This window comes from Puma concolor, chromosome B2, assembly GCF_028749965.1.
Source record: "Puma concolor isolate L17-30 chromosome B2, mPumCon1.1.hap2, whole genome shotgun sequence".
NCBI lineage: Eukaryota > Metazoa > Chordata > Mammalia > Carnivora > Felidae > Puma > Puma concolor.
The window spans coordinates 56,772,142-56,786,721 of record NC_141671.1 but is presented as its reverse complement, the minus strand read 5'-3'; the positions used below and the strand labels follow the sequence as shown (position 1 = coordinate 56,786,721).

The 14,580-nt window shown below is 36.7% G+C and overlaps 1 long non-coding RNA gene across 1 annotated transcript; it reads left to right on the top strand.

Moving 5' to 3' along the window:
- The first annotated feature begins 889 nt into the window (after nucleotides 1-889).
- Nucleotides 890-8,973, top strand: LOC147580999 (uncharacterized). The gene is made up of 2 exons (XR_015250816.1): nucleotides 890-1,627; nucleotides 8,763-8,973. It is a non-coding gene; the product is annotated as an uncharacterized LOC147580999 (long non-coding RNA).
- Nucleotides 8,974-14,580: the final 5,607 nt, after the last annotated feature.

Here is a 14,580-nt window from a genome sequence, read left to right as displayed (position 1 = left end):
TCATCCAGTACCTATTCTATATGCACATTTCTCCAATTATGTCAAAGATGTTCCTTTGTAGTTAGTTTGGTCAAATCAACATCCAAACATGATTCAGACATCACTTTTAATTATTATGTCTGTAACAGTCCTCCCTTCATTTATTCTTGACATTTATTTATTGGAAAAACACATTTCATTTCATATTTTATAGCCGGGTTGCCACCCTATTTTCTACTTCTAAAGCAAAACCATAATTCATTCAACATCCATTCAACTACTGTATAATGAATAGTTACTATGTACAGGACAGTATACTAGTGCTGAATATGATTCAAAGATGTCTGTAAATCATGGTCCCTACTGCTACAGGGCTTCACAATCTGAAGGAAAAGCAAAAATAATAATGCACAAATATAATGGCAACAACATGTCAGTAGAAGTTAATTAAGCTGTATAAGATGCTATGTTTTAAAGGGAGAGGCAGGATTTGAAGATAAAAGGATTTTTTAGGGAAGTTGGCATGTGACATGGATGGTTTCGAACGGCCAGCAATTCAACAGGCATGAGAGAGCTAAAAAGAGAAACTCATCCTATGACTGAAAAACTTGAGGGGAAAGGAAAAAAAAAAAAGCCTTAGAGGTGGAGGAAGTAAGAAATAGCATTCAAGAGATTATAAGTGAGGGGCGCTTGGGTGGCTCAGTTGGTTAAGCGGCCGACTTCGGCTCAGGTCACAATCTCACTCTCCGTGAGTTCGAGCCCCGCGTGGGGCTCTGTGCTGACCGCTCAGAGCCTGGAGCCTGTTTCAGATTCCGTGTCTCCCTCTCTCTGACCCTCCCCCGTTCATGCTCTGTCTCTCTCTGTCTCAAAAATAAATAAACGTTAAAAAAAAATTAAAAAAAAAAAGAGATTATAAGTGAAATAAATCAGCTGATTCAGGACATTTGTGAAAGAGACACAGGTAAGTAGGGGGCAGATTTGGGAAGATTTTGAATGGCAGGCAGATTGCTTGAACATGTCTTCTAGAACAGGGAGACATCGGCTCCACTCATTTTTCTATATATTGGAGACTGTGGGACATGATGTAAACATAGATATTCCATTAGTAAGCAACATGCATCAGCTTATTTCATAAGGAAGCTTAAAAAACTGTTTATGTATTCCAATAGCAATCATTTTCAAATATTTATAGCAAGCTGGCAAGATAATTTAATGTTTTATTTTGCCCAACAGCTAGATGCACTACTTAGAGGAATACAAACAAATTGGAGCTGATTTAACCAACACATACTTCCCAGAAGCTGAGAGACCTTCATGAAGCAAGGATGAATTATTTGTGGCATAGTATACAACAATAACAATGACAGCTGAACAAATCTACCATAGGAGAAATAGAAGATAACCATTAAGGATAAATATACTAGCCCTGAAAACCTCAGACTCTACCATTTTCATCTACTGTGAAAATACAGTAATGTTTGTAATATGTCTTTGTTTTTGCTTATCGACAATAAATATATACTGACCCGGACATCCTCTCTTTACTAGCATAATGCCAATGGATTTTCATCATTAAAAGATCCTCAAATGGACAGTTGAATTTTCAAAGCTTTCAAAGAAAGTATATATTGAACTTGTAGCTTGGTTGGTAAGTATTTTCTTCTTGCATGCTGATTCTATGTATTCCATATCACATAAATTTTCAAATATTTTTGAGTGTACTCATATACCAGAGTTTGTGCTAGACTTGTGAGGAAATAAAATTCTGCATAAGGTGTTGTCCTGCTATTCCAGAGGCTTATATCCTAATACACATAACTAAAAATATACCTATTGAAGTAAAATTATAAAAAAATTTTTTTTAACGTTTATTTATTTTTGAGACAGAGAGAGACAGAGCATGAACGGGGGAGAGGCAGAGAGAGAGGGAGACACAGAATCGGAAGCAGGCTCCAGGCTTTGAGCCATCAGCCCAGAGCCCGACGCGGGGCTCAAACTCACGAACCGCGAGATCGTGACCTGAGCCGAAGTCGGCCGCCCAACCAACTGAGCCACCCAGGCGCCCCTGAAGTAAAATTATAAGCAGGATTGAAATAGAGGTTTCAAATTGGATTCAGTTAAAGTTTTTCAACAGTAGCACAACTGACATTTTAGACCCGATCATTCTTAGTGGTGGAGAGCTGTCCTGTATTGTGGGATGTTTAGCAGCATCCCTGATTTCTACCCACTAGAGCTATAACACCTTCTTATTAGTGACAACCAAAAATATGTGCAGATATCACCCTTATCTAAAGACTGAAAAATCACCTGTAGTTTTAAACCTCTGTATTAGATGGAAAGTCTTATGTGCGTGTTGTTAATGAAGAGAACTTGCAGTTGGGGAAATCCAGGAAAGTCCATAGAGGGGAGGGTGGCTGGTAGATGTAGGCTGAGAAGAGGAGAGCATTTCAGGAATAGAAGAGATAGTGAGAAAATGGCCAAGCTGGAGACGAGAAGCCAAGTGGATAAGTATAAATTATGTTCCAGAGTCACATGCAGCAGTCAGTGTTCAGGAGGTGGTTAATACAGAAAAACTGAGCAAGTAAAAAGCAATCAAATCATGGAGGTCCTTGATTATATGAAATAAAAAGATTCTTTTTCATTTTGTAGGGATGTCATTGGAAAATATAAGTGAAATGAATAAAGCATCATTTGGAAATGTTAAAATGGCAGTTCTGAGCAGAATGATTTGGGCAAATGAGAAAGTCCATTTTAGGTGTGAGACTCAGTTAAGGGCATAATTTGGCAGAAATTGGAGAATGTATTTGTGGGAGATGTATTTCTCAACATGGGATGACAAGCAAAACAAGTGAAGAAGTAAATTCAATAGCTCGCTTCTATATTTGATCTCATAAATTGTTGTTGAAATTGTTTTCTCATAATAGAGTTGACACTTCATGACAGAGCTGATTGGCAGATGTGCCCAGATTCTCTGGGATTCCATGAAGTGGAAAGTTGTAACTGATGTCGAAGAGTATAAAGACAAAGACAATATTATTTTCAGAAATAACTCTCTAGTGACATAGAAACTATGAACGAATCTAGGCATTTAAATAATCTTGGCGATGAAAAGTATTCAATTAAAATTCCAAGGCCTATTGGGGCACCTGGGTGGCTTAGTTGGTTGGGCGTCCAACCTCGGCTCAGGTGATGATCTTGCAGTTTGTGAGTTCGGGCCCCAAATCGGGCTCTGTGGTGACAGCTTAGAGCCTGGAGCCTGCTCTGGATTCTGTGTCTCCCTCTCTCTCTGCCCCTCCCCTGCTCGCACTCTGCCTCTCAAAAATAAATAAACATTAAAACAATTTTTTTTTAATTCCAAAGCCTAAAATTTGTCTGCTCAAGTTAATATTTATCCACATGAAGGTTCACACCACACGACCAGACTTTTGAAAGTCTCATTTCTCTCATGCCTTTAGAGAGTTTTGATCGAAGTTTATCTTCATGTCCCCACTTGGAACATGAAATATTAAGACAAGACATAATTCAATTCCATGTGATATGCAACTGTGACACTAGAACCTCAGAAAACCCCATCTAAAGGGTTAAAATACATACTCAGTATTACTCTTGATTCGTAACTACACTGTTCATTTGCTCTGAAAATATTTACTGTCCCTCCGAATAGTAAAAGCTCTTGTGTTCAGATGATACGGTGTTACAAATAGGGAGTAAAGGAAGCAACAAAGAGAAAGTCCTCATTAGTCATCACTCTACCTGCAACCCCACATCTCCTTCTGTCCTTGCCCAAGTCACCACTGACTTAGATCTGAGAAAGGGACATTTCCTGATGTCACAGAGACCTTCTAGTCTTTGTTTGCCAACAGGCTAGTATTTTCATTGTAGAAGTTCTTAAACTTACCCTATTTGAGATTATGACACCAAAAAATTAAAACATAGTTGTTGTTTTCTTTTTTAAAAAAGAATATAGATTCAGTAAGAGATTAACTGAATAAGAAGAAATAAGGATTTAGGAAAATCAGTGGAAAAAATTTAATCTCAGGCACAAGAATTTTGAAAAAGCAAACTCTAGTTTCATAAGCAAGGAATTAAATATTGGTGGAAATTGAAGAGAGGGTTTTTGTTTATTTGTTTGTTTTTTCCTGGCAGTTAGATATAAAATAGGTAATAATTGGGAGAAACTTGAATAAGTGAGACAAGTTAAGAGACTGAGGCAATAATCCAGATGTTGCTCATTTATCAAAAACAATTTATAAGGATCCTCAGTATTAATGGCACTTTATTAGATACAAATTAATGCTTACTTGAACTCGGGCAGTGACTGCAGAGATGGAAATGATCCTACTGAATATTAATAAAATGATTAAACCAGCTCACTGTCCATTTTTTCATGAAGCCTTTATTCCTACATTTGTTAGACTTTATGTATTTGAAATGGATCCACAATTTGGGGATGCTTTCCTAAAATAAACTGCATTAAGAATCATGGGGAGAATTTTGCTGATAGTTGCTGATCAACTACTTGTAGTCTGTACTGAGATGACATATTTTTTCTGAGTGAAACAAAACCAAGTTGTAAAAATCAGGGGGAGGAGAGCTGGTGGGGAGCAGCGCAACTCCCTCCAAGTTTCATGAAAAGCTCTGTTTCTGTCAGTCACCAGATAATTGAAATCCATCCCAATCTTATAAGAATGCTTTCAGTGAGTTGTGACTGTGTTCACTAAACGCAATGAATGTGCCAAATGGCCACCATTATTGATCACTTCAGCCCTGCGGCTTCAGACTGGAAATGGTTTTCAAGGGTCCCAAAAGCGATTTCCAATTTTTTTAATTAATTTCATCTGCAGCACTGTGGACTCAACTCATTCCAGCCACATCTGATCTGCACCATCAGGCCGCTTGGAGTAACTGCTAATGAATAAAGAAACTGCATTTGAAAGACTTTTTTTTTTTTTTTTTGACAGAGAGACTTTTTTAATCCTGTATAATTTAAAATTTACCCGCAGTATTAGACAACTCAGTTTTAGTCCCACTTTTGACTTTTGCTTAAAGTATGAATCAAAAAAAAAAAAATCTGAATGACCCAAGAAATCTAAAAATATGATTGAAAAGTGAAATCTCTCAGTCATTCCTCTAGCTTGTCAACATATGTTCACCATTTGGAATTTTTGAAGTATTAGTAATTACAATTAGATGCTTTTTCAGTATTTTATAAAATTGTTAAGTGATACAAATGAAATGAGTTTTCTTTTATGTAAGTTCTTTTTGGAAGGATAAAATATTTAAACATAATCAGTGATCATATTCATCTATTTTAAATGCTTGATTAATGTAAAAGTATTTCATTCTATGTGTTAATATATACTCTTGGATGAAGAAATGTCCGTGGGCTCCTATTTTTATTTCTTCAATCTTATAGCCAACAAACATTTGTTGATACAACCGATTTGTGTTAAATGCAGTACAAGGAACTGGGCATGTGAGGGCATATTAGACGTAGCTCCCCATTTTCAAGGAATTGACAAACTGGAACATGCAGAAAAATGTAAAAAGTGCCGTCACTGAAATGAGTACTTAGAATACATAAGTAGAATACAAGTTTTGTATCCTTTTTCCAGTATATTTAAAATCCTGACAACAAGAATCTCAGAATTTTCCTATGAAAATGGCAACATGAACGTGTGGCTTCTATAAACTGTTCAATATCCTCACAGCATCTAAAGAGCTTGAAGAAATCTAAAGTTAACTAGTAGTTTCTTTTATATAAATTCATTAAACATTTCCCATACTCTGACATTCCTATGAAAATCTTTAAAACCCACCACATTTTATTTGGGAACTATCTTTCTGAGTCAGAATTGTTTTTTTTTTTTCCCGTCTCTGTTTCTTTCCCAATTTTCTCCTCAATAAGTCTAAAAGCAGTTCTTTTATTTCTCTGATAAATATGATTTATCTGCTTTTGAAAGAAAAAAAAAGAAACACTGAAAAACCTGTGGTGCATTTTCTGCTTCAGTAAATGGGTCACACTTTGTCAAATTCTGAATATATTAAGCTTTTGTGAAGTTCTGTTTTTCTCAAATACTAGGTTGCTACACTGGATATCAAAGGGTAATTTATTTTGTTCTAAGTAGGCTTTTACTCAGTTCATTTTTTTTTTTACCTTAAATCATGAATACTTCAAACAAGATAACTCAAATAAATTAGAATGTTTAAAGAAGGAGAATATTGGTTTTCATTTATATTTGTGAAATTGCATGCTGCCCTTCATATATGAAGATGATTACTTCAAACTGAGATCTGTAAGATATCTGTTTTGCTAATTTTCTTGTGGCAGTGATGAATTTGATGCAATCCATCCCTAAGAAAAATGGCCCTGTCAGAAAGTAGCTTCTACCAACAGGGAGATCAACATTTGCTGTCCTCATAGGGACTGACCCTAAAGCATAGGCACCACCAAATATAACTACATATTAACAAAGGTAGAAAATATGTATAATCAAGAATATGCCTTTTGCTATCAATTGCCTAAACATTTTTGGTTGAATCTGAACATTCACTTTTTGTATCCAAACTATTTTTTTCAATTGTTTATGCTATAACTTTAAGGAAGAACCAATATTCCATCAAACTCTCCCACTAAGATGATAAAATGCAATATGTACATATTCTTTTTTAAATAATTTTTCGATTTTAGAGAGACAGAGAGAGCAAGTGGGAGAAGAGGAGAGGGAGAGAGAATCTTAAGCAGGCTCTACACCCAGCAAGGAGCCCAACAACACAGGGCTCAGTCACCATGAGATCATGACTTGAGCTGAAATCAAGAGTCAGATGTTTAACTGACTGAGCCACCCAGGTGCCCTGCAATATGTATACATTCTAATTTAAGACATATTTTGTTCTAATAATGCACCCAGCATAATGTCTGGAATATCACAAGTGCTCATAAAGTATTTCATTCCTCTATTTCTCCATATTTATCATGATAAATTATCTTGAGAGGGTTTAATTCTCATACTAGGTCCATTTCTAAGTGCCACATAACACACTTTTTTTTTCCTGAAGATCATTTAGCATTAAAATAATATTTACCAATTACCAGGTAATATTAAACTTTATTTCAATTTGCACATTTCTACCAGCCATCCTCAAATTATTTGGTGCCAGTCTTTTCACAAACACAATCATTCCCATTTTCTTTCAGAACATTTTCATAAAGCTAGAAAAACAACACCAGCCCTGTTAGAGGAATAAATGGGCATATAAGTGGACACTAATACCTACATCTGGCAACCAACTTTTACCTTCTCCATATAATCCATTTCCATATCTCTTTCAAACCCTGTATTTACATCTTCAGAGAGTTTCATAGTCTTCAAACCAATTACCAGTTGGGTGCTCCTGTTGATTGATATATGGCTTTCTTTTCTCCTCCAGTTTCAGCCAAATGTCCATTCTTGAGGAAGAAATATTGAAATAAACTCAGACTCCAGACTCACATTCTGACAATCTGTGCTATCCCCACAACCACCATCCTACAGTGAGGTCTCCACTGCTTCACACAAAAGTGGTTGACATTGCTTACCTCCCTCCTCCAATCCCCTTTCACCTGATTGCCCTACTGAAAGAAAGCTTTAGAAGTATTTCCACCATATTGTTGCTCCCAGTTTGAAAACTTAAAGGATCTTCCATTTCTATCAAATCAAAATTAACTATGTCCATTTAAGGCCCAATACTAACTCATCTTTGAATGCCACTGATATATTCATCGTCAAAACTCAACAGACAGCCTTGTACACAAAGTCATGAGCACATATATTTGATAATTAAGTTTCATTCAGGCACTATTGTCTTGAAAATATTTTCTGACCCTTCCCCCTTGTTCCTGATTTGGGTGAGGTATACCTCCCCTCTCAGTCTACCTCCAGAAAATCCATCAGAAAATGGAACATGCTGCATTGTCATTTTTTGCTTATTTGTCTCTATCCTCCATTAGAATGTAAGTTTCTAATGGGCAGAAACAGTTCCTATTCGTCTTTATAGCTCTAATTAATATCTACCAAAGTATTGACATGTACTGGCAAAGTATTGGCATGCTAAAAAATGATTATTGAAAGAATGACATTTCCTAAATAAGGTACTATATTTCTGATTCCAAAAATTTACTGATGTATCTCTTCCAGGTAAAATGCTTTCTTTACCTCTTTCTCTTTCTTTCTTTTTCTTACCTCCTAAACTTGGATAAAATTTTGCTTCTTTGGAAATAGTCAAATGTTCATCAAAGAAAGGGAGATATGACTTGAGCTCCCAACTTAAAATAACTTCTTTCTAAAGCAATAGTGCCTCTCACTAAGGAGTTTAAAAAGCCACAGAACCAAAAGACACCAATAGGCAGTATATGCAGAATCTTGACAAAAGTCTTCAGCATTCAACTCAGCCCTGGACACATGCACCAAACTCCAAGATGTCATTCTTTGGGGTAGTTTATATCCCCCATACATAGAGCCCAGCTCTTCCCTTTTAGTGATATGATGAAATCCATTCCCTGCTCATCCCTCTTGCCACTGTCTCCTGGCCACTCTCCTCTCTTGCCTAATGTCTAAGGACCCCTAAAACAGAAAACCCACTCCATTGGTACCTATTCTGCACTTCTTCATTTCAGGCATTAGTTCAGAATTGACTCTGCTCTGTAAGTATATACCATATTGTTGCCATAATACAACCCTTTATTGTATGTGAGAAATTTCCCAAGAAGCCTTTCTCAATGTGTACCTCTGGTTTGGTTCTAGGTACTTTCCTCCAAAGATAATCCTAGTCACTGCCGACAACATTGGAAACTTCAATAGTCGGAACTGGAGGCCTTCACCAGAAAGCAGTCCTTTACTCATGTTTTTGCTCTACCTTTCACTCCTGAAATCAACTTTGGTATAAGTATGATCCTCAGTTATCAGACCCTATCATATATCTATGAAATTTGAAAATAAACAGGTGTTTAAAATATGTGCATATCTACATTTCTTTCGTCTGATTTCTTATTAGCTCAGTATAATATTTAACAAGTAGTTCAAAAAACAGGAGTAAGAAAGTAAAAATAGATGAAATTTTCAGTCACTATCTCATTTTATAGACTTGTCATGAGCACACTATGAAAGCACACTCGAGTTGTGTGTTTCTACAATGTCAGCTTTATTTCAGTCATAAAGCAAGGTTAACATAATTATGAAGCAGGTTCAGGATTCCAAACTCAATGACATTTCACCACGTGATTTACTTGGCTTCTTACACAGCATACGGAACAGAACACAAGACAAGTACACAACAAACAACATACACAGGGTTAGGAAGATAATGAACTAAACACGAAGTTAGTCTGTGAGCACACAGTTGAGATAGGGCCTCAGTTGGGTCTGAGTGAGCTCTTGGCACTTACTGCTTATTATGTTCAAGCAGTGAAGGATCTCAGTTCTGTTCAGAGATCAACTGGGCAGAGCCTTCGGCGGCAGCTGCTTTTTAAGTGGTCAGACATAGAGGGGTCATGGTTGAAGAGTCTGACAGTTTGCTACAAAAATCCTCCCTTTTTAAAGGGATTTAATCATTCTTGGGCCCCTGCAGACCTCCTGTCTTTCTGCTTGTTGTAAGTTGTAGGGTGTCAGCTGATGCTGGTCTCAATGATACTTCATAGCTTCAGTACCCCTAACTGCCTGCATCATTGCTTGACACAGATCCCTGCTTGACATGAGTGACTCCATCTTGCTCTCTACAAGACCATTATATCAATACATAATTTTGCTATCCCTTTGAGCTTTAGGAGTTCATTTTCAAATTCCCTACTGCGTATCTTTAAATGTGTAGTGACCCACAAACCTGTAAATGGTTGAAAAACTATGTGAGGGAAAACATTAACTCACAGGTGTAGGACTACGAAATCCCTACAAGATTATATTTGACAAAGCAAGACCTGTAAAAATGTATTTCCACTGACAGTAAGTAAAAATAATGTGGAATCTTATGAGGAAATTTAAAATTTATCTAATAAATTTAGATCTAATACATCTAACATCTAATATTTTTCAGAGTTTTCACTGTCCCTTTTATCTTTATTTTCAAACACATTTATCTTCATTCACAGACTGGACGTGCTGTACTTTAAAATTCAGCTTTATAACACCCTAGTTTTTCAGTATTATTGTTGATCAGTCAGTTTCAGAACATATAAAGCTCTTTAAAACAAATGTAGACCTAATGCCCCAGAACCCACTTGCCCAAAAGGTTTAGTAAACTCCCTCCAGTCATTTTCAGATTTGATTTTTTTTTTTAAGTTGTGTTTTTCTCACAAAAAGGCCATTGCTTCTCAAGGTGTGTCTCTATTGAATGTGTACATTCAATATATGTGTATATTTTTGATTAGTGAGAATGGAATCTTGTTTTTCTTCTCTTTGCCACAAAATAACAAAGAATACCAATATGTAGTCTTCAGTTATATATGGGCATGCAGGTGATGTAAGAAGATATGCCAAAGTCAGGACTGCAAAATTGCCTACAAACACTGTAAAATAAAGTCTGGAGCATGATTCCTTGCCTGTTTAGAAACAGCAAGGGCTACCCTATTATCCATGTAAGTGTATTTTTAGCTAGGTTCCATGGTGGAAAATGTGACCCTTTGCTGACTTTGGAGTGGATTCCAGTGAGAAAAGTTCAGATTAGAACAACTAAGTGAAAATTCACACATGCCCTATTGAAGGACAACAAACAAATATTAGTTTCTCTGTAATTCCGGCTACAAGGAGGGCCATATGGACAATATTACCTCTAATACTGCAGACATTAAAATTTGGGTTGATTAGAACACCTTCAGAATTAGTAGCTAAGGTATTTTCCCATTTTCAGTGTTTTTACAGATCAGACTTGACTGCCTGTGCTGATTAGACAGAACAAAGGAAAAGCTATAGGAAAACTGGAAATCTTATGCACTTTTACATGCATTAGTCCTTGAGATCTAAAACATATTACATTTGCCTTTTTAAAAAGGCCATGGTATGGTTTTTAAAAGAACCTGGAATAATATAAAATCCCAGGTGGTCTAGACAAAGATCCAAATTAGAATTGCATACAATACACACAATATGCATACAATGTGTGCTAAGAGAATTCAGAAGTACAGCAATCCCTGGGGAAGGGAGTCCAAGAAGGCTCATGGAGGTGGCATTTAGACAAGTATAGAAGGAAAAAGAGCATTTCAGACATGCAGTTTGTTCAGTGGAATGGAGATGGACCCATATTGTTTGGGAGCAAATAATTGGGTTGGAACAAAGGATTTCTTTATGAAAGTAAGAAACTACAGAATTGAAGAGATGTGTAGGGACCAACATGTGGGGTTCCTTAGAGCAATGGAGTTTGAATAGCAGGGAGATATTTATTCAACAAATAAATGAGCCCCTGCTATGTGAGAGGTATTGCAGTGGGCATTAAACAGATATCTCTGAAAAAGGGGTTTGAGCTTGAGGAAAAGGCAAGTGAGACAAATTTGACTGAACAATGCAGAAAAGACTACAATGAGGATAGGCCAGATTAAGTTGTATTGAATTAGCCGAAGGAAAAAGGGATACACATGTGATAAGAGACCATGAAATGAAGGAGATGCAAATGAATAATGTTATGAAATAAGAAGAAATTGGACTGAATGGTAGATAATATGGGAGGAAGATTAGAAAGTTCAGCAGATAAACTGGCTGAAAGTAGATTCTGCTTTAGGATTCGCTATTAAAGGAAATTATGCTTTAGGACTTAAGAATGTGCAATGCAGTTCTGATGCTAACAATCCAAATTAGGCCAGACTGGACAGGTTAAACACATAGCCCCACAGGTTAAGGGCACAGTCCCCCACAAGGCTGCTCCCACTTTAGCCACAAGCTTTAGGGTTCCCAAGCTATCCATACTTGGGACCAAGTGGCTACAAATTTGGAGGTGCCCGGTATCCCTTCTGGTTTGATAATTCACTAGAATGATTCACAGGATTCAGGAAAGTGCTAGTTTTATTACAAAGGATAAAATTTAGGACAAGCTAAATGAAGAAACCTAAAGGAAGATGTGGGAGTTCCCAATCATGAAGGTTCTGTGTCCTCAAGATGTATCAGCCTTTCAGGATATTGATGAGAGTCAGCAGCTCAGGAAGCTGAACTGAGCATCACTGTACATGATTTTTTTTTTTAAATTGGAGTTTCATTACATAGGCATGATTGGCTAAATCATTGGCTATAAAATTGAACTTCATCTCTAACCCTCTTTCTCTCCCCAGAGATCAGGCTGATATCACAGGATTCAAAGCCGCAAACCTCTATTTACAGACTGCTCTTTACTGCCTGGCCGGCCCCCATCCAGACTCATCTGGTTAGCATAAATTATATAAAGGCACTTCAGGAGCTATCTCATTAGCATAAACAAAGGCATGGATCAAGAGCCCCACCTTAAAGAACAAAGACACTGCTATCTTGAGAAAGCCAAGGATTTAGAGGATAGGATCCCTCTCAAGAACCAGGGACAAAGGCCAGCCACATTCTTTACTACACAACAGAATGAATTGAAAGTAACTCTAGGCTCTTTTAGGTGGGATCTGGCAGTTGAAATTCCAAAACAAACTGGAGAGAAAGAAAAGAGGACTAGAGTTGTGACTTTGGTCACAAAGAATCCCATGGTATAGTTCAGGGTTCACAGCTACTCAGCAAGGTCTACAGTCCTTGTCAAAAGGATATTTATGGGAAAAGCAACCCAAACAAACACAGCATATTTTTCTAAAGAAAACAACCCTAAGCCTGATACTTTAGCTGATAACATTAGTTTGAATAGAAACTAATTCTTGCATCTTCTTTTTTAACCAGATGTCTAAAATATGTATGTTTTACAAGCATATAAAACAAATCCCTAAAGAAATTGTCATCTTAAAAAATATATAAATCTAAAATTGACATAGCAGTGACTTCAACTTTTTTTTTTTAATGTTATTTATTTTGAGAGAGACAGAGTACCAGCAGAGGAGGGGCAGAGAGAGGGAGACAGAATCTGAAGAGCTGTTAGCACAGAGCTCGTTGTGGGGCTGAAACTCACAAACCAGGAGATCATGACCTGAGCCGAAGTTGATGTAGCAGTGACTTAAAATACTTCATTTTTATTACACAAATGCAAAAGTCATGAGGTCAGCATTATTAATACCCCTTTATTTTGTGCACTGCATACCAGCATAAACTTAGCTGTAATTACTCTCTTTTGACATGTCCTCAGTTCAATTCATTGCCACAGATTACTGCAGTTATCAGCTAAGAAGTAGAACAACCAACCCAGTCCCTATACTTGGAACAATACCTACATGCATTTGCCTTTGAGGATGATTGTATCCAAAAGCATTATCTTTCCTCTTATTCAGTGACAGTGGCACAAACAAAAACTATGTGAAAGATTTTTTTTTCCATTTCAACTCTTTATTATTCAGTTTTAGAATGATCAGAAATGGATTCCAGAAAGAATATGCCTTACTTAAAAGATATTCATGAGCAGAAAAGGGATATATTATAAAATACACTATATTTGGATTTTGCTTCTTTATACGTCTATTATAGATTATGGACATAGCAAATAGTATAAAAGAATATTTGTTATTTTGAATTAGTAAATATGGTACAATGTATTTTTTAACATAATCAAATCTTATATGCATGCAAAATATTCACTCCTCTGTGGCTTAAGAAATAATCAATTTCTATAACATTAAAAATATACACTGACTGATAAGGAGTTAAAAATTTTTGAGTGCTTAGTTTGAATCACAATGATTAGACTTCCATAGGCAGCATTATCTAATGTCTCAGTTTCATTCCTATGAGAAGTAGAAGCCAAGAATTAGATGTGCATGTGATTTGCTGGGAGAAATGCCTACAAAGGATAAAGGGAAGGAGCAAGATCAGGAACAACCTTCAGATTCTGGTGCTGGTCTGACATCTGTGAAAGGAGAGAAGGAAAGAAGAAAGGTTGGGTAGGGGCGTAGTACAGCATCAAAGCAAAAACTGCCTATAAGTAGTGTTACATCAGGTGAGAATTACCTGACTGTTGTACTCAGTTATGGATTTGGGGCAGCCCAGGAGAGCATGGGATTTACATACTGGAATGGATCCTAAAAGTATAGCCACTAGAGGCCATTTGCCAACTACTCTTCTTACAACAGGTTTCCTAGAAGGGATATCTGAGTGGTATACTTCCATGGCCACCACAGTCCACTCCTTGCATGTCTGATAAAGTCTCTCTGCCACAGATTTTCAGAAAGTATCCCTTCATTCCTGTGGATCTCTCTTCCTGAGAGAAAACTTAAAAGTGGGATATTAGGAGGAGAAATTGTAGCCCTGTCTCTGCAGTTAGTGTTTGAGTAATAATAGGTCTTGCTGGTTTACCGGGTGATATAACCAAAAACTCATTCTTGAGGATTCTGAGCTGTAGGCAATCATATCCTTTCTCAGACTAGGAATGCTAAGACTAGGATGTCCATTCACTATTAAAACTGAATAAGAGAATATCACAGGATATCAGAGTGAAGTGAATTACTTGGATTCCAGACATATTCCT